The following is a 21,520-nucleotide window of genomic DNA, read 5'->3' as shown; positions in this document are numbered from 1 at the left end:
CTTCTTTTCTGGAGCAGGAGCAGAGCACGCTGTCTGCCGACACTATATATGCGGTTCTAACAGTCTTCTGAGGTTCAAAACTTCTCTAAGTCTTGCTGTCGATTATCTACTTAAAATCTCAATTGTCCCACAGATGACACAATTTGGGTGTCTTCAGGCATTCGGTGAGGTTAAAAACACCCACAAGAGAAAGGTGTTTAAATTTTTTGTGATACTGCTACTTGTGCACAGCACGGGTATCTACAGCTCACTGTAAAACAGAGTTGTCACACATCCAGCTTTTAAAAACCAGGATACATTTACTTTTATAGGGTGAAGGCCAACAGCAGACAGTTACATGTTTAGGGAGAAGATGATTTTAGAAAACAAGGAAGAATGGAGGACTTGGAGGAGAACCTACTCGCTCCCCAGCCATCCTCTTCCTTCACGTGGTAATGCTTGGCTCTCCCATTTCAATGGCACAGGCAGGTTAAAACTACGTCTGTGATGATCTTATGATCTACTCATGCATTTTAGCTAAGAAGTCTAGCCAGGGCTTGCAGTACTGGATTGGACCCGAGGTCCATCTCCTGGAGCAGCCCCTACCAGAGCGTGCCAGTACCACTGTCAGCCCCAGCATCCACCACTTCGGAGAACGGTGCAAGACCGGCCTCGGCAGGCAGGTGCAAGCAGCCCACCGCCTGCTCCCCAGCCCCGCTTCACCCTCTACCCTGCTCTGCGAGCCCCTGGTGCTAGACAGCACCCCGAAGCGTGAGGCTGCATCTCCCAGACAGTCCAAAAGAGCAGAGACTCCCATGGTCACCCTCAGGGCACCTTTCACTCTGCCAGCAGCCGAGCCCGCAGCCAGCCAGCCCTCAGGAGACAAGAAGGATCCGTTGTTCGTCGCGGTGTCCCTGCAGCCAAGCCAGCCTCACACCGGATGGATGTCATCTTCCCTGGAACACGCTGCAGGGAAGCTAGCTGCTAACAAAGGCGAATTTTCTATCTTAATGATGCTGCTGCTTTTCTTCCCCCTCAATTTTCTTATGCCGGCATTACTGAAGAAGACACGTTTTTGTCTCAAAACACAGCACAGGACTGACTGATTAGTCACTTGTATTCAGATCTCATAATTTGCGTTCAAATCAAACAAGGTTACAGAACAGATTTAAGATGTTTTCCCCATTTCTTACCCAAACATCTCAACTTAATAGAGAAGAAAGTGGAAACTAAAAAAAAAACCCACAAAAACAACACCTTTACATCTAGTATCTTCCATCAGGAAAAAGCTGCATAAAAATTTTTAGAATAGTGTTTAGAATTGTAATATTCCTGAATGTCGGGTCCTGAAGATGCTTTTTCAGCCCTTCTAAGTGCTCTATACAATAACCATTTCCTATGAGGTTATTTTATTCCAAAACACATACAACTGAGCAAGTATAATACATATTCACCGCAGCACATATTTTGGCTCTTAACACTGTGCTAACTATTCTGTAATGACTACAGACGGATGCTGCACTCATTTCCCAAGCTTCTTCTCTGGAGGCCAGAATTACTTCTTTCTATAAGAGCAGGTCCATATTTGCATTCACATTTTCAGCGCTATAACTTTTGATTTTGATTTATAAAGCCACAATTTTGATGCCTTCTACTTTCAGTATTTTAATTTGTCTCTCCATCTTAGAGATGCTCAGCCAGTGTGCCTCATATCTTAGCATCTAGGGAAATTCTCTTCTTGCTACTTTCTTGTATTAAATATAATAAATTTCTGATTCTTAGAATAAAATATTTTACTTTCTTGAAAATTAACTTTTCATAAAAGAACAATTATTTTCCACATATTAAACATTTTTGCTAAACTAGTTAACAACCCAACAACACTGAAGAAACTCTACAACACAGGCACTTTCAGCGACCTCTGCTTCTTCAGACAGAGAGACGTAATTTTAACAACGTTATAGGATACTGAAACACTTACAGAGTTCATTCAGACCTTACAATTTAAAAGGTAGTGCACTGCATCAGGTTTAAATCCTCCCTTAAGGACTCAAATGAAAGGAGATACTGATAACTCTTGATTGCCCTAAGTGAGCATCTTCTCTCACTGCAGAAGCGCCCTTCTCCCTTGGCAGACAATGAATTCGGAGGTGGCTGGCAGGACGCGAGCACGGAAAGGGAGCAGGCTGCCAGGGCAAGCCTGTGCAGTGCTCAGCCCTTGCTGGGCCTCTTCACAACTCAAAACCAAGTTCAGTACTTCTAAAACGCTCCACACTTACGGCTAAGCAGGTTATTTAATGAGTATTTTCAACAGGCAGGCCTTTCATCAGTTGCATTTGCACAACAAGTTCAGGTCTCTCACATTTCTCATACATCCACATGAAGACGACAAAGCCACCCAGCCGATACCACAGCAGATCAGCAAAACGGCAAATTCCATTTTCAGCAGCATGTAGAGCTATGACCTTTCTGTTGTACTTTATCCAGAAATTTTCCATTAAAGCTGAACTGATGTTTAAAGAGTGGAGGTTTGTGTTGGTTTCCTCACAGACTGGCACGTTCGCATGCACAGAATGGGGCACGGCTTCTCCCGACACATTTTGGGGTGGCTCAGCCAACTCTAGTGCAGCTATACGTTTATCCTTTCACACCACTGTGGTGCAGAAATGTTAAGCCAACCTCCCTAAAGGACCGAAAAGAGAAAATACGTATCTCAAAAAGAGAGTGGAAAGTAAACAATACTGATAGAACTACAATAAGGTGTGGTCTTTGAGGTAACTACTGTATTTTTCCCAACCTGCAGAGACCCCGGTGGGAACACGTCCCGTTATACTGATCAGATGGCAAAGAGAAAACGTAGACTAGAAAGATTGGAAGATTTTCTCTTTGCTCCATCTGTTACCTCCTTTCCAACTGCAACAGGAACACTGCTTCCACTTCTGCTTTCATTCATCCATTGCACTGTTATATGAGTCTCAGAAGCAAACCAAAGCAAAACGTTGTGTTTTATAAATATGTAGCTGTGCTATAAAGATTTTCGGCTACTATGCACTTACGTGACTGAATATCTAGAGAAAAATCACATCCATTTGTTTTCATCTTCTCCATTTTTCTCAGATTTGGTCCTGGGAGAGACACCACCATCTGAACCTCACACAAATTGCAAACAGAAAATATTTTGACTATTTAACACCTTATGTGAGTTACATGTTCTCATGGTATATTTAGCTAGTCAAACTGCTCTTCCTCTTTTCTAAACATTTGAAGATGCAGTATTAAAGGGCCAGTGTAAAAAAGAATCTGAGAGAGAAAAGTAGGCAATGAGTGCCATTAAATCCTGCAATAACAGCTACATTTTATGAAGTCTTGTGCAACCATCCATGAGGACCAAGCCTGGAGGAACTTGCTCTGAAAGAAGAAGTGAAATACTGCTTTTTCCAAGACTGATATCTCTGTAAAGTCTTGAAAAACTCAAAAGCACTGGCTGTCATGTAAATACTGCAGCTTGGGGTTTTTCGCTTGGGTTTTTTTCCATTTCCTTTCACTCCACACAGCTTGTTTCTTTGGCCACGTGCTGTTGGTTCCCACACAGGCATGAGGACCTCACTGGACACGTTGTCAGAAGGGCTACGGCCAGGGGAAGCGTTTCCTGTGATGGTCCCTGGCACTGGACATCCTCAAGGACAGCGTTTCACTAAGGTGTTTCACACATTTCACAACAGGAGTATCTGCAGAGTAAGCCCACACATTTACTTTTTGAGAAAGTCACTGCAGAGCTTGTGAGCCGTGGTTTAATTTAACCTCATCAAGGGAGAACTTGCTCCTTGAATTTCCAGCTTTCAGGTGAAAGAAGCGTAAGAAGGGGAGAGCGCCGGCGCTGAGCTGCCCGTCTCCAGCTGCGGTCCCCGCCGAAGGCAGGTGCCAACCAAGGGGCAAGCCGCGTAGAAGCAACGCTGGCCGGGCCGGCAGCATGATGCCAGCTCAGCGGAGATCTAAGCCTCTCTCCGAAGTCAAGGAAAAAAGTAATCTGACCAAAGCCAGGACAAGTACTGAACTACCCACATGCTTAAACACTTCACTGAAATCAGGCCTATACTTCCTATAGGTTACGGCAGCGTAGAACTGGATATATCTTTAAGAAGTTTCTGGCTGGTAAAACACTTTCAACATTTTGTTTTTACAAAACGATGTTTGTGAAAATATCTTTTGAAGTTGGCTTTTGCCACTTTAAAATGAAGCATGTGTGCATGCATATAGCTCACCTCTCTGTCCCCTTCTGGATTCACCAAGAGTTTTGCTTCTCATAGAGACTTCTAAACTAGGTATATTAATATCTACCAGTTATACCTACTCATTTTTAGATGGTAAGGCCTGCGTGTCACTATGCCATCCTCATTTATTTTACTTACTTCTATCTATAATTTGTCTTCCTTCTAACGTGACATTGCACCAGTGCTAAGTGAATCCTGGTTCTTGGGAAACACTATACTCCATAACTCAAAAGACCATTTAAAAAACTCCAGGCAACTTTCAACGGAGACCATATACAAATCAAACTGAAAACCAGACATTTAAAATAGGTTTATCACACACACATATACATCATTTGTTTTAAACTTCTATCACCAATATTTGTACAGGTCAGTTGTGACTTTTTCAACAGCTGTTGTATTTCATTTTCTTGGTGCATTTCTATGACATACAAAATGAGTTTGTATGTTAAGTTATGGGAAACATGTTTAACTTCCAGATACTCTTCAGCTTGCGTAGGAATAGCATCCAAGCTTCTTCTCCCTCCCTTTCTGTTACAGCATTCCCCAAACCGGAGTGAAGAGAGGACAACCAAAGCTAGGTGTGGTCTTTCTGTGCAAGGAAAGGGGTCTTGAGAAGAGGGCATATGGCCAAACCCAAGCATCATTTTTTCTAGCCTGTTAAGAAAACGTTCTAGAAAGCAAGATATATCCCCAACACCAACGCCAGCACACACTGCAAAACCCACTACAGACAAGGCGCGGTTTAAAAGAAAAAGGATGAATGTTTCGGTACAGACATTTCTTCTCCTCCTCCTCCCATTTGTTTCTTTCTTTTTGGAGCGAAGCAACAAACTGCAGCAATGATATAAAAATCAGTCAGTTTAGTAGCTTCATGCCAAAGTGAATAGCCTCTGGTAATCAGATAGCTAGGAATATTTCACTTGAAGAAATCCTATAAATAACTGATAACACAAAGGAGCATGCCACATTTCCTTCCATTAATCCTGTTAAGTGAAATAATTAATTTGGGTCCTTTACTTTCTATCTCACAAACAAACCAAAGAGCCATACATTTTCCCACAGCGATGCTGACAGTATGCAGTAAAACCCCAGGGGAAAAGTTTACTAAGATCTACGTGACAAGCTATTGGATTTGGATGAGGTAATTATTGGGAGAAATTGTACAAGCCGTGTTATGCAGCGCAAATGAGAACATTGCATTGTTTATTTCTGGACCTTCATAAAACTATAACTACCAGAAGTTGTCAAGATAAATCATTAATCGTGCTGCTCCGTGAACCTGACCAGTCAGAGAAAAACCTGAGCTCTGAATTTTATTTGCCAAAATAACAAAGAGGTAGTAAGAGCAGAATCCATTCTCAATTAATCTTCTTCCAAAGCCACACAGGGTCAGTATTCCAACTTGCAGAAGGCTGGTAAAAGCAAAAATCACATTAAGCACACTGGAGAAAAGATCACGAGTTTTTGACTGGTGTTCCCGTGACTTGTAGCAGTTGCCAGAAACGCAGGAGATTCTGCATATCTTGAGACTTTGAGTATCCAACATCCATCCAAAGGGCATTTAGCATCCCTGCACACTACTGGACAAACTGTGGCTGGGAGTCACAGCTGCAGAACCTGACCACCCAGACAGGCAGCAGTAGGACAGGGACGTCACTGGTTTAGCTCTGCTGAGCCACGTAGGATGCATGAGCAAGGAGGAAACACTTTAGCAGAACACAACATGGCCACTGCCCATCTGCTTTTAAGACCATCATCAACGTGGAGCCAAGCATAAGATGAGAGACGTGTTTCTCTCCTCCCCCTCTCCCATAGCAACCTGTTGCTGCTTCAACAAAAAGCTTCTTCTGGCTTCCTTTCACCTCATTTTTAGAACCCACCATACAGACACAAGCAATATATGTTGTTTACAAGCTCTCAATTTTCCAAGTGTACATCACGGACTTCTAGCTTTTCACCAGCCAACACCAGCTTCCCAAGTTCTTTATCTTTATCTAGGTTTTTAGGCGTAACAGGAGCACTTGGCCATTTGTCATCTCCACTGACAGACCTTGCATTAAGAGAAACAAACAGCCAAGGCTCCTTTCCTGCAGCAGATGACAGTTATGCCAACCATCCCCATCATCCCTAGGAGACCCAGCGGCACCCTTCCTCTCCCCACTGACAGCACCTTTTGGGTGCTTTCACCAGGGAAAGTGTGCACAGCCAAAACCAGCCTCTCCCACAGCAATGGTTAGAGCAGCCAAAAATCCTAATATAGACAATGCAGATACATGTACCGACTTCACTCATAAAAAGCAGACTCTGTGGATCTAGCCAAGCTGCACTTCATTTCTGAAGGCAGAAACATCTGCACTCTGATTGTTCTGGGAAGGAAACGCAGACGACGGTATCTCCCTCGTGAAAATCTCAAGCAGCGTCTGGACACGGAATGGTGCAGTCCTCCCACTGAGCAGTCCTGAGGACTGCGGACGTAACCATGCACGGGAATCTGAAAACTCAGAGATTTATAGGAGTTATCCACCATTACTCCAGCTTCTGTCAAAACACTCGGTACAAACGAAAAAGCACAGCACAACGCACATTTTGGCCAATGCAAAATGCAGAAGAGGACAGTGAACCTGTGCTAATCACAACGAAAAATGAACTGATGCTGAAGAGACACTGCAGGGGCATGGAAGTTGTTGAAGAATAAAACTGCTAGCCTGGAAAATAAAACCACTATCTGTATAGCACTTGGGTTTGCTACACACGCCACTGGGAAGCAAGGGTGGTTAGCCACTCTCCAGAAGGATATGGCATCCTATGCACTTGGGCCATGACCAAAGAAAATCTTCTTCTGCTTAAGAATAAAAAATGAGCTATGCAACTGAATTAGTATAAACTACCATCGTATTAATTGAAGAAGCTCTGATAAGAATTTGATAACTTTCTGGAAGGCTGTACTAGCCAGTGCTATCAAAGTCCATCTGCTGTGAGCAGCAGCTGTTCAGGAGGCCAAGGAACACAGGAGAACGGGCCACTAGTAATTCAGACACATTACTACCCAAAGCCAGTTCTAGTTTCCTGTAAATCAAGCCACGCCACAAGAATTCATCTGGGTTATTTACAGCATCAGTAGCCAGCACTATCTGCGTGCTGCACAAAGAAATCCAGAGCATTACCCAGACAAGCCAAACCCAGTTTAAAGAAACCGTAGACAGGACTGGGCACACCCCAGCGCTACTGTGAGCAGCCCGGGAGACAACGGCACTCTGCAGTACAGCAGCAGCCAGTGCACCAAGTCAGACACGTGTGTACACCTCTTCTAACCTAAAGAAGGTCTGTAATGATTTCAGACTGCCTGTATAGATCAGGTACTGCACACATCCAGTTTACTTCCAGTGCCACAGAAAACTTAAAAAGATATACAACTGTATTAAGAATGGACCCTTGTTATAACAAATAGCTAAAATTTCTCCTACAGAACTGCACTAGATTTTCGATGACTGAAAAATCCTCAGGTTTGCTGATCCATAGTCTACCAGTTTTGATTTTCAAGCTAAACTACAACAATCTGCATGAAGCAATAGAGATCCAAACTCCTGCTTGCCTCCACTAATACCAGGTCTCCCTTTTGCCCAGTATCTAACAAAACCAGCAAGTTTAAAACCTATCCCTGTCGTTACACTATGGCTGAGCTCTGAACTCCGTGCAACAATCCAGAGACCCAAACTGTTGCCTTAAGATGGTCCCCAGATGCTCTGCTTTCCAGAGCACCTACTTGAATTTTATCCTCTGAATGACACTAGACAACTAGATTAAAACAGAGCCTGTATCAGAAGCCATATCCAAGCAAAAGTTTCACCTGAGTCCACGATGGTTTTGCCTATGCCAGGCCACGAAAAAGGAACTCTGCTTTACTACTAAATAATCTTGACAACACTGAAGTGCTCCTTCAGCATTTAAATGTGTGTACTTCTAAGCCCCACAGACAAGGGGGCCTAAGTAACTGTCACAGCAATTCTTAGTTACAACCAACCACAACTTTTCTCAGACTTTAACCCGGAAATGAGAAAAAGAACATAATAATGGTTTAGCACCTCTCATATTTTTTTTGGACTTGCAAGATTGGCCTGTGTTTTTTTGGGCATGTTACCTGATCTCTCTAGGCTTCCGATCCCATCCGTGAAGTGGACATAACTTCCACCTATGGAGAGCTATAAAATGCTTAGGGAACAGAGGTGTTACTGCTCAAACAGATCAGAGAGAAAATGCTACAGCAACACTTTGATTCATTTGATTTTGCTCTCGAGTGAACATATCATTCTGCAAATCCCGACCAACCCTGTTAACATTGTAAAATCACACCAGAGAATCCCTTTTAAACAAGTAAGAGGTCAGTGATTCTTTATTTCCAGGCAATACTGACAATGCATACTCTCCCTCTAAGCCTGGCCGCCTTCAAAAAGATCTGCTGGAAAATAACTCACGAAATTCAAGGGGAGAGCACAGCTGGGAAGCAGTATCCTGAGGTGATCAGCTAAATCTCATTTTCCAGAGAACTACACAGTTCATTCTCACAAATCCCTCATTACTCAACATACAAAAGCAAAGCGGCTATTTTTTCTTGTCCTTGAAGAACAGCTTTTCACATAAACAAACTGCATAAAGGCATGGGAAGTAACGCTGTTATCAGTTCACAGAATCACAGAATCACAGAATGGTAGGGGTTGGAAGGGACCTCTGTGGGTCATCTAGTCCAACCCCCCTGCCGAAGCAGGGTCACCTACAGTAGGCTGCACAGGACCGCGTCCAGGCGGGTCTTGAATGTGAAATTCCCCTAGCTGAGAAGTTCTTGTTTAGCACGGACACACGGAGAGAATTTCGATGCCCTCTCTTCAGTTGTAATTCAGGAAGTGTTTACAACCCCAGTCGGCAAAACCAAACATCTCACCAAGAAAACCATGTCTGCGTTTTTTTAATCTAGCACCCTATCTATTTTCTACCAATATTTTTTAATAACAGATATGTTTTAATCTACCCTTGTCATATTTTAAAACCATTCTTGCTGTGCTCATATGTGTGTCTGGACACGGCTGAGGTACGTAACTGCACGTAACTGAACAAGCGTGTTAGCAATGCAACACTGACAGCACCTTCTTTAACAACGGGGGAAAAAATACGCAGTCTTTGACCAAACAACTGAAAAATTGGTATTTTTATCAAGGAAAATTTGGCTCTGTTTGTTTCTCTCAAGCAAACATTCCATTCACCTGTTCTCTTCTCGTACTGCCCGTGCATTTAGGGAAACCTGACGCCTCTGGCCTTGTTTTGTGTTTCACACTGTCCTTTTAAGTACAAAACCATAATGTTTACTTTCAAATACCTGTAAGGTTACATGCGTGGTCGTTCAAGCCTACCTGCCAGTCTTCTCCCCCAGCAACCCTTTGCAAATCAAGGCACAGATTCCTACAGGAAGGGCCTACACAGATGTATTTCAAAAAGTAATTATTAAGTGTAATTAAAGCTTCACAGCTACAAACAGAAACACTGCAAGCTCATGTTAGAAGAAAATAATGATCTCTGCAGATGAACACCCATTAGCTTCCTTGTTCAGCCATGGAGTTGCAGCTTTGTATTTTCCAGTTGTTAACCTACCGTCAGTCTTACCACAAAAACAAAGAATACTTTTGCCTTCCCCCCCCCCCCCCCTACTTTTGCCGTTTTTTTTTTTTTTCTTTTTAAAGAAGGGGAAAATGTAATGAGACTCTGACTTTATGCCTTTGATAATTAAGCTGCCAATATCATGGAACGTTTTCTAATAGGAGCATCTGCTTTCTGCGTTGCAGCCCTACAGCTAAGAAAACGTTGGACTTATTAATAAAGCACAACAAAGAATGAAACATCTGGGTGGGAAAGATGCACGGAAGGGGAGAGACTTTCTTCCTCTCGGAACAGTCAAGAGACAGCATGGCTCATCTAAATAAAATACAGTTTTTCTGTTGAGGAGGCAGCTGGAACCAATGATGCTGGTATTCCACTATATCCTGCTGCAAGACACAAACCTGTTTAGAGGGAACAGAGGAGAAAGCAGGAAAAAATCCCACCTCTATTAATCTATACCACATAGTTAAAAGCTCCTGACAGTGCAACCCATTCCTATGCCCAAGGAACAGGCACATGGGTGTACATGAATTCTTTCTGCTAACAGTGCTGGCAGAAAAGGGCTTCATATCAACACTTCAAATACTGAAAAGAGAAAACAGGACAAAAATAAAACCAGAAACACTAAAATCCCAGAAGAGTTAAATAGCTAGAATTCTGGATCAACAATTTGAGCATCTTATATAACGCAGTTCATCATATGTTACCCAGTCACTCATGCATCAAGAGCTGAAACTGGGTTAACTACAAAATTTCTCAGAAACAAACTGAAACCTTCATTTTAAAACACTTCATAATGTGCCAAATACTTCAGTACACTGTTCAAGCTAATTACCATCAAGCTAAGTATCCCCGCCCTGCATTCTTTTTAACTGTACAATACGTGGGGCTGTGTGCTGACCCCCCAAACGGCGCTGAGGTTCTGTAAGGGTATGCAGCGTTTCCTCGCCCCGCCGACCCAAGGGGCCACGAAGGTGTCTGAGAACCTTTCTGCAGGAGGACGGTCACCCCAGGACCTGCAACCAGAGTCTCCCACCCGGCAATGGGTGACGAGGTTAGCTCACCTCCAGCTCAAAGTGATACAGACCCCACGCCCCGGGGGTCGCTACCCTGCCCGCCTCTCCTCCAGAACAGGAGACAAACAGCAAGTGCCACCATCACCGAGGGGACAACACCCAGAGAAACCTTTCTACAGAAGAATTACTTGTTCTCTTCAGAGTCCGATTTTTGGGAAGGAGTAAGTTGCTAGCCAGTATATGCATAAGCTAGCAAGATCAATCCTGACATACCTAGGCATTTTTCTGACTTCTCTCGCCTCTTCTAGCTTAACTCTTGTGGTTTTGGGTTCGTTGGTGTTCATTTTTAAACGACGCGCAAGAAAAAACAACCAAAATAACGGACAAAATCCGTTCCCTAGCATGATGACAGAACCAAAATCAAACCTACCAACCCTGGCATGTTAATTCAGTACACATTATGGATTTGTAATGGGCCATTTTCAAGCATGTTTATCTTCACAACTTTAAAACTCAATTATCAACAAAATGTTAAAGGTTTTGCTCCTGTTACGTCGTGTTATACACTGAAATACATCAAAACAGAACCCATTTTCTATCCATTGAGACTTCACGGCAAGACTGAAGCTTTACATTTATTTTAGAGTTCAGGAAAGGCTCTAGGCCTTTTTATTAAACACATACAGAGGAGACAAGGAAAAAAAGATAATCAAATCTGCATTTGCAGACAGAACTACGTGGATTTTTAACAAATAACCAAACCAAATTTAGCCAGAAGCAAACATCAAAAATGCCAGCTCAGAGGGTTGTTTTCTTTTGGTAACGCTGTCACTTTGGGAAACTACTAAAACAGCACAAACTTAAAAGCGGCACTGGCAAAAACTTCGTGTAGTTCAACTCCAGTTTCCAACTACATGCCTTTTCCGCACATGTATGCTTTGCCTTCCATACTCAGCTGCATAATCTAAACCACCAAACTGCACTTTCAACAAATCTGAACTGACAATGCCAAATTTTAATTGAAACACTTGAGAGTGGCTGGGCAACGCATGAGCATTTTACAGGAAAGTTAGTAGCGCTCACAGCTGGAATAAACTTCTACCCCTGTAAGGGAGAAAGAGATCTCGTTTCCTCATTTTATTTTAATCCTTCCTTCAAAAAACAGACAAATCTGCTAAATTAAAAAAGCAAGCAAGACCATAAGTACTTTCTACTTGGAAAAATCTTTCTTTAAAGCCCATGAACACACTGGTAACTGGTGACTTCAAGAAAAAGAAAAAAAAGTGATTTTCTGCCTCTTAACGAACGAAACTACATTCCTTCTCCCAGTTCAGAGAGGAGATTCCTTGCAGCCTCTTTATATGACAGCAACATGCAACAGCTTCTCAAGACTGTAAGAGCTATACAGGCAAAAGTGTCTCTGAAAATTGTCTGTGTATTTGCGTACACACTTGTGTGCACCTATCTTTGCACAAAGCCCTGTACACACACTGTGCCTGTAACATATGCTCTTTTAGAGCACTTTATGACATTAACAAAGACATTTTTCTGCTTAAAACAGAAAACTAATTAAAGAAATTCACCTCACAACAATACAACGCAGTCCTCCTCTGGATAGTTTTGCTGAGATTAGTAAGCCAATTTTATCATGAAAGTAAATGCAAAGGAGGAGACCTACAAAAGTATCAGGAACTAAACACGTAGCATTCGAACCAAAATACATCAGTGGTACTTCAGAAATTTCGACTTTTCTCTGTTGTTCCAGTTATCTGGATGAAAAATTTGGTACTTCTCTGTTAAGCCCCCACCCTTTAGGAAAGCATGGACCTGGGAGTTAAGGCTGGATGGCCAGGTGGGGACAGCGCAAGGTGTCCTTCGGCCACAGACACGGTCAAAAAACATTTGCTCATACATGCTTTTGGGAAGGCAAAAAGGTCATATGGGATGGAGGGAGGTCACTGTGTCTCTATTTCCAACCAGTTCTTGACTCCTCAGATGAGCTTGTTAGCAAAACACCATCACTTACAAAAGCTGCAAAAGAAGGACATTAAGATTATGGATGCCCCTAAAAAGTCATGGCTCTCAAATATTATCCAAAACTTATCCTGCAACCAGCTGAATCAAAGCAGCAGTAAACTTCCAAATCTGTTTCTTTATTGAAGTTTTTAACTTCAAAACTTACTTACAGAGTACACCATGATACAGCTACCAGAAAAGCACCCATATTATGTCAGTGAAACTGTAAAATGTAACTGCTGCACCTATTTCTTCCCTTTCGGAATGCTGAAGATGTCGGGCACGTGCCCTCTGCTCACATCATTAAAACAAACAAAGCCATTGCCATGAAATCATTCACTGTGCAGAAACTTTATAAGTTCTTCTATTATCTTTTATAGCTTAATTTGAGAACTGAGAATCTCTGGAGTGCTTTGCAGCACATTAATAAGAGACACTTTGCTTTATAAAGTTTATCATTATTACGGTACTGCCTGCATCAGCTCATTGCAGTCAGTTTGGTTTTCTCCCCAGAAAAATTCCTTACACCAAGACTTGATTTTTCGAGTGAATGACAAAGGTGGTGGTTCTCAAGGTGTCTTGCATAGGGCTGCTGTTATTTAATTTTCCACAGTGCTTTAAGAGCCCATTATTAATAACACTGCTGAAAAATCCTTCTCTGAAGCCACCAGGCATCATGGGCTTGACACTGCTCCTATTTCTCTCACTAAAATCAGGGGCCTCTGAAGCCTGAGGACTGCTGCTAGAAATTAAGCAAACAATACTGGAAGCGTCAGCCGACAAACAAGGGAGCTTTGCATCTCCTGGGTGAGCTTTAAACAAACTCCAGTGTTTCACACCCTACTCTGGCTACTTTAACGCTTTACTGCTTACATTAGTCTTCACCCAGTACCTTGCTGAACATGATCTGGATTGAGTTCCTTGAGGGGTTTGAAGGCGGATGTGCAGAAATGCAGACAGGCAGCGGAGGCCAGAGCGATGCTGGCAGCTTCCACCAGGGCCGTCACGTCCCTCAGGGTGCACTAACTTAGCCATACCAGTATACAGGTCCATAACTGGGATGTCTGATTTTAGTCCCCGAGGCACTACGTTGCCTGGAGGCCACACACCAACCTTCCCGAGGCCGGTGGAGGCTAGCTGTGCCAGTGAGCCTTATCTGGGCACCAATGCCCAGGTGGGCAACGCGGCTGAGACACGGTCCCTCACCAAACTCCACGCAGCTCACACCAGGAAGGATCCACAGCGGTGCCATCAGTGGAGACCTGATGTTTCTGGGGCCTGCCCCAAAGATGTCCACCCAGATGCGGAGCACAACCCGTAACACACATCCCAAGGCACCTGGTTAAACCCTCAAACAATGACGACAGTGTTTCAGAAGCAACGCTACAATGCATTTACCTGCATTTTGCTGAAGTATGATGTTGTACATTTCTGGTGTATTCACGTAGGATGCCCAGCTGTCAGATCTGGGGCTAAATTTGTAAACAAACCACTTCAAGAAAATCAAGAACATGAAGTGTTTTTGAAATCATGCTTCACTTTGTTAACAAATACTGACTAGCATCGCTCTTCCATGTGTTTTTTTTTTCAAGTACATAAATTGTGCTGCATCCCAACTTCTTAGCCATGTTGAGTTTTTCCCAAAAGGAGTACAAGAAGGGGTTGGAAGCACATGCGGGTTTGCTGGACCATCAAAGCCAAATAACACTTTTTTTTTAAATGGTGAAAAGCATTATTCAAACTTACATTTATTCATAGAACTTATTTCAACAGAAATTGTTTGCTCAACTAGTTTTAAAAACCAACTACATAAGCAAATAAATGATTGCTTAAATATGGTTATGTGGAATTAATATTATCCATTTAGTCGCCAGAATATTAACTCATTTTTAAGTGTAAAAAACCCTATACAATACAGCTAGAAAATCTAAGATCGTTTTAGAGATATGTAAATGCAAAGCATTTTTTCCTCTATTCCTATCCAGATCACCACGTATTCAAGATAATGCAGTTAGTTGATTTCACAAAATTAAGAAATCACTCTAACTTTTCCAAAATGCAACTAACAATAATGCACAGACAATCAAGAAATAGAAACAAACAATAAACAGGTGGTCTTCCTAGTTTGAGTGTGACAAGACTTCCATAATTTCTCCATGGGCTCTGATACCCTCAAACAGTGGAGTCATGTAAGCCTCGTGTTGATAAAAGCGTGATGAAATGCTTCTTTCTCTGATTATACTCTTGAAGACACAGTACCGAGAACATTATTAAGATTTTCAAATCAAGTCCCTAAAAATGGTCGTGTCATTCCCAGTCTATTTCGGAACATGCACTAAGCTAATCAAACTGACAGGTTTTGCAGCAGAATTCAAGACAACCCAAGTCCCGCTGTTCCCGGAGCACAGCAGCCGAGAAGCTCCTCAAACCTGTCCATATGCACCTTGTCTTCCCAAGACTCGCCAGCACAGCATTTATTTTACAGAATTTGTGTTTTTCCTCACAGCCCAGGACACAAAGGCCTTCAGAAATGAAATACGTATGTCTGATACTGCTTTGCCTCCTTGCCCTCAGCATATGGCCTCAATCCTGGTTAACAACTCTGCTCAGAGCCTGCGCTGACAGGAGAACCATGGACCTCCTCGGGGGCTTTTAACGGGGTTCTTCATTACACCAGTTCAATGTGGCTACGCTAGGCGAGACAAGCAACATTTTACTAGTATTTGTTGGTAGCCATAGAAAGTCAAGAAGCAAAACCCACATGTCCGCCAAATTTCTAAATAAGGGATGACCATAAGCTTCTCAAGCAAAGTTCGCCAGAGTATTTATTTTTCACAAATGCAAAATATGCTTTTTATTAATCCCATTATTGGAAACTGTGGAGCCATTTTGGCTAAAATAACACATACTGGAATGCAGGCAGCCAACATGGAGAACTGCAGTCCAAAAGTTAAAGACATGTGAAGTGACAGGCAGCTGAAAACAATCATACAATAGCAAAGATTTAATAAAGAGCAGTAGCTAGATTACACACATTTATTTTACAAGCTTTTGTGCATGTGTATAGTTCACACACATTCGCTTCTCACTTTCAGAAGCACGAAGTTTAACACAGCTTCCATGGAAAACCTCTACATGAAATATCTTCTCTAATAGCTAAAACTTCCATTAATAACACAGGAAAATGAACGCCAAGAATATGATCGTAAACCCTTAAATAGTAAGCTAGGTAGTTACCAAGACATTATTCTTACACGAACACGCACAACCCATCCAAACACACACACAGGGTCCACGAGCTGTTTACAATTAAATCTGCCGCATTTCCTTGTTTGTGTACAATGTGTATGTGAAAGATTTGAAATCTCCCAGTTTAAAAGCCTGCTCCTGTCACTGGACATCCAAGAAGATCTCCAAATCTCAGAGGAGGCTTTCTCAAAGACGTTTCCCAGAAGAAACAACACACAAGGAACAACACTAACGTACTGTAACACTAATGTAATGTGCTATGAGATTATGCAAAAGAATTTTTAAAACTAATTTAACATGGGGAGAGGGTAGTTCTTTGCTCCCAATGACTAACATCTTGGATGAGGCTTGCAAACAACTTCAGGACTATTCCTTGAGCGCTTCCAGCAGCCATTACCAAGAAGACCACAGTTACCAACCACTGTGCAGGTACCGCATCTTCCACTGCCACAGCACAGGAGCAGGAAAAAACGCACGCTTGACAGTTTCTGCCTGCTTGCAAGGCGAGGGCAGACATGTACGTTGTCACGGTCCCATCATGCCTGCATGACAACAAAACTACTGCACATCCCACTAGCAAATGGCAACAAATGTAAAAATTGCAGCATGCAAATTTAGCCTATTTAGAAACCGTGAGGGAAACAGGATCCTCTCCAGCTTGTCAAAAGAAAGGGCAAATACTGTTCTGCCTTCTCGTGAGGTTAGCCATAGAGAGCTCTGCTATCGCAGGCAGAGCTTCACCCGAGGAACAGGTGTGCCCGCGTCACCGACCAAAACCCATCACGCACAGTCATCCTCTGCCTTCTCCTGCACGGCCCGCTCCAGTCAGACCGGGAGAAGGGAGCGCTAGTAGGACACGGACTAGAAGCAAAAGTGTCTCTTAAACCTCTGTGATCTGCCAGGAACACGAGTTAGGAGGATGCTGAAATGCAAAAGTTGCCTCCCTATCCTTCTTTGCTCCTAACACAAGGCCCAATTTAGTGCACAGAAAAGATAATCCTCACTATCTATCTTCTTACGCATATTTTTAACAAACAGACTGATCTGGCTTTTAGAGTTCATATCTAAGCAACGCTTTACAAATGTGAGGAATAAAAACAAAAAAATCTCAAACAAATAATTTTATCAACCAGGAAAGTTCATAACCAAACATACAACAGCAGAGTCTATTAAACCCAGTTGCTAACTACTTAATGCTACCACCTAAATTTCACTTGTCAATTATGCCCTGGTTTGAAACCAGAGGTCTGATTAACAGCTTTCAGGTTAGTGTTTAAGCTCACGACATTAACTCAAGTGCAGTTAACAGAGCAAGATCCCTGATTTTAAGGAGGATGAAAATATCCTTCTTACAGGAGGTACAGCCTCTGGCTATCTCCGAATTACAGAAAAACTACAAATAACAACTTTAAAAAAAACCATACTAGCATGTATGTTACTAAAGATCCAGTAGAGACCATCTGAAATTGCCTAGAGAAAAAATGCTTAAGTAAAAATACGTGCTGAGGTGATACAAGCAATCTTCTCTCCAAAACCACCTCCTGACAGCTCTCTAGGAGGAATATGAGAGTTAAGAAATACAGTTCAGCTTTGAAGGGTATGATCTCTCAGGGTTTGTGGAAAGCTGTTTAGATCAATTATGAAAGAAACGAGTCGCAGAGATGAAGGTGAAGCAAGAAAGGAGAATAAGAACCAAGCCAAAATGGTCTGCAACAGACATCTGCTAAAATAGCTAAAATACTACCAAGGAAACTGCTTTTTATCAAAAAACTACAGGACAATCCCCAGTAAGAGCTACTTCCCCAACCAGCGGTGAACAGCAAAAGTAGCTGTAATGAGGATTACTTTCTATCCTCGTTTGCTGATCAAGCGGCAGCTTCGGCAGCTTGATTCTCCTCTCTGCTGAGACACAGCCTGCTCTCTCCACATAGCAAGGAGAAATGAAGTTGGGCTATTAAAAAAAAAAAAAAAAGTCTCTTATTAAAATATGGAAGAACCAACCCAGAAAGCATCAGCCTCTCATGTTTCTCCTTCTGGGATGAGAAATTGTTTTTAGTCTTTCATGGAGGCCATAAAGCGGAGGGAAAACGCAGGAGGACTTTCTGCCCCTGCCCCAGCCGCAGCTTTCTGCTCTGCAGAGGGGTCGGGGAGCCCAGGCCCCGCTCAGCTGTGGCTCCAGCTCCGATGCTCGCAGGGTGCAGAGGGGTTTGCTCCCTTCTCCTCCTCCTCCTCCTCACGGGCTCCCGCAGCTCTCTCTGCAGGTCTGGTCCAGGGACCTGCGGGACCACTTTCGGGAAAGCAGCTCCTTTCCCCTCGGGTGCCGAGCAGGTGTTACAACCACACCAGTCCTTCCACCCCGGCTGGGCACGGCATGGCCCACGGCTCCGTCCTCCCTCAGACAACCCTGTTTATACACAGTGCGAGAGCTGACAGCTCTCCCTCCATCAGAACAAGAGAACAACGGAGACAGCATCTCCACCTTGGTTTTAAACGTCTTTTTATGAGTCACCATACAGCACAAATTAAAAATAAAAAGGCATGTTGTTGAGTCGCTTTGAAACTGAAAACAAGAAAGGCTCTTGTATTTCAAAATTCAGTTACTTGAATGAGAATAACATGAACATCTCATCTGTTCAGGGTTAACACTTTTAATACTCTGTGTCAAAGACCTATTTTATCCTGTCAAAGGACACGTAAATGGACACAGAGAGGTTGTCAAACCAAAGGGGTGTCTATTAGTGCGTTATGAATTGTTTTTACGAACACCGTGAATAATTAACTCCTATAAACAAACTTGCCCTGATTTAACTTAGTAATACTGCCTGAAGAGAATGCGACGTAGTGTAAAGAAAAATAAAAACATTTTATTTTAATAAGAATATGAAGTTTATGCAAAACACACATACTGTTTTCAAATATGAGTTATGTTTCTGGTTTATTTTTTTAACCTTGCACTGGATTTCAAGTGTCCTGTGTTTCAGTGAAATTCTGTCCCCACCTCATTCAATGGGAGTTTTGCTAATAACCTCACTCTGACCAGAATTTTACCTGGGGGAGCCATATTCATTTCACCCTTTTGTAAGTAAACCCAAGAGCATTCTGCCTTATACAACAATGACAGAGCTCGAGATAATCAGTAAATCTTCCATTTTATACATTCTTCCAAGTTTCACTTGAAAAAAAAGAACGCACGCATACATACATATACTAATACTTTGTGTAGCCACTGTGTACATTCACTTCAGTTTTCAGCCAAAGATCAGAATGAACTCCTTAGCTCTATTTTCTCATAAGCAAGTGCAAATCTTTCTATAAAGTTTGGTCAGATTTCATCTGACCATAATACACGTTTGCACAACGACATTACTTCAAACTCCTATCACAAATTGCTAGTTCACATTCACTATGGAAACAGACTTCCAGCTCACTTGAGAAATAACTAAGTCATAACGATTTAACTCCCCGTGCTGTTCATTAAAAATAATTATTCAATGCATAAAGGCTCGGTGCTGAGCGAGTGAACGGTCAGGCTGAAGTATTCCCTTTAGCTGGAGAACAGACATCTCAGATGCACCAAAGACGCATTTCCCCACACAGTCCCCTTTATTGCTCATTTGGAAAGACTGTCTCTAGCAAAAGATGAGACTTCAGACACCCATTTAGTTCCCCACTCCTATATTGGCTTTTCTGTTAGGAGCGCTGATTACTGGTAGACAATAATGATTTTCTAATGTGAACATCTGTGCAACAGAAAACAGGCTGAGATCAAATTAATGGCATGTGTCTCACCATTAAGCAGGTACCAAACAGTAAGGATTTTTTTAGCTGCCAGTAAATCTGACTAAATTCTTACCAAAGATTTAGCCATGGAAACACCAAAAGCATTTAAAAATCCTTGAGTGAGATGCTTTTTTAAATTTTTAAATTTTTTAAAAATTAAATAATCAAACTACTCTTAGGCAAAGCTCTAACTGAGGTCTGAACATACAAAACTCTAAATTTCAGAACTTATGGTCTCACTGCAACAATAACTCAGCCATACTGCCCACAAGTAGCAGTTAATTAAATTTAATAAGGAACGCTACGAGTTGTTCCTGTTCTTAAAATCCCTAAGTGTTAAGGACCCTAAACAATGACGCTTTTCTTACTCCAATTTTCAAATGTTTAAAAATCCAATTGAACAAAATCATCTTCAACGTTGGGGAGAATCCCAGTGCATAAAAATTCACTTAAGTCCTCTATTAAACGAACCAACCAAATCTACGTGGCAGAGGAAATGTCAGTTTTTAACAAGCTACTGAACACCTCCTTCCCAGCAACAGAAACAGAATTTATCTTTAATAAGACACATAGAAGTTTTTCCCCATCACTAAACTCTGAATCAGGCATTCACCGAGGATTAAAAAACAAATATTAGAAAAAAATTAACTTGGTGTGCTGAAAATTCTCCATTCACTTCTATGTGTGCAGAAGATTTTGCCCTTTCTCCTCTCAGTGAAGAGGGAGGTGATGTTAAAAAGCTTGAAATTATTTTCCTCTCTTTAGTATCTGAACATGAGACTACATCATACGACAGAAAGCCGAGGATAAAATTCCAGAATTATACAAGCCCATAGTATCCATCTAATTTCCAGGCAACCACAGTGCAAGTGATAAACAGGAAACCAGCAAAATTTTTCCAACTGTCTTTTACAAAAACCTATTACCTAAAAAGACAGTACAAAATATAGCATCAACCGATCTTGGAAAAAGAGATCAAAGACAGCCTTTAAAGAAGTAACATCACAAATTACTGGCTTCTGAGTAAGAAAGTTAAAAAGTAATTGATCATGTAAAACCATAAAAGAATATTACCAAGACAGGAAGCAGGCTATTCCACCTACATTTGGAAGAAAGGTTAATGCTATCAGCAAGAAAAATCCATCAGACTGGAAAGCCATTTGATTATTCCAGTGTATTACGTTTACATTGCGATTACTCTAATCTGATGTTTTAAAAACTCTCATCTGCTTCCTCATTATCAATGCCATCAACATAATGCTAAAAAAGAAAAGCTTAACTAGCGTTGCAGAATTAGTACAGATAGCACTACAGCCACATAAATTTCACTGGTATACTCCGGATTGGGAAAAAATCCACAGCAAATCGGAAAATATGGCAAACTGCAACCAGCTAAAGAGCTGTATTCGTTTGTGCCAACAACTACTATCTTTCCTGAGTAATGTTTGTTTTTTCTACAAATCAGGTCTGAATTCTGAGGTTTTCAAGCCAAATTCCATTGTATTTACAAAACCTGCTTAGGAAGGCAGTCATTCCTGACTGAGACTATGGAAGAGTTCC

The 21,520-nt window shown here is 42.0% G+C and overlaps 1 protein-coding gene across 5 annotated transcripts in view; it reads right to left on the bottom strand.

Annotated features, from left to right (window-relative positions):
- The window catches only part of LDLRAD4 (low density lipoprotein receptor class A domain containing 4), a 303,243-nt gene that overhangs the window by 193,421 nt on the left and 88,302 nt on the right, over nucleotides 1–21,520 (bottom strand). The window lies entirely within an intron of this gene.

The sequence above is a fragment of the Opisthocomus hoazin genome, chromosome 3, assembly GCF_030867145.1.
Source record: "Opisthocomus hoazin isolate bOpiHoa1 chromosome 3, bOpiHoa1.hap1, whole genome shotgun sequence".
NCBI lineage: Eukaryota > Metazoa > Chordata > Aves > Opisthocomiformes > Opisthocomidae > Opisthocomus > Opisthocomus hoazin.
This window is presented reverse-complemented; position numbering and strand designations above follow the sequence as displayed.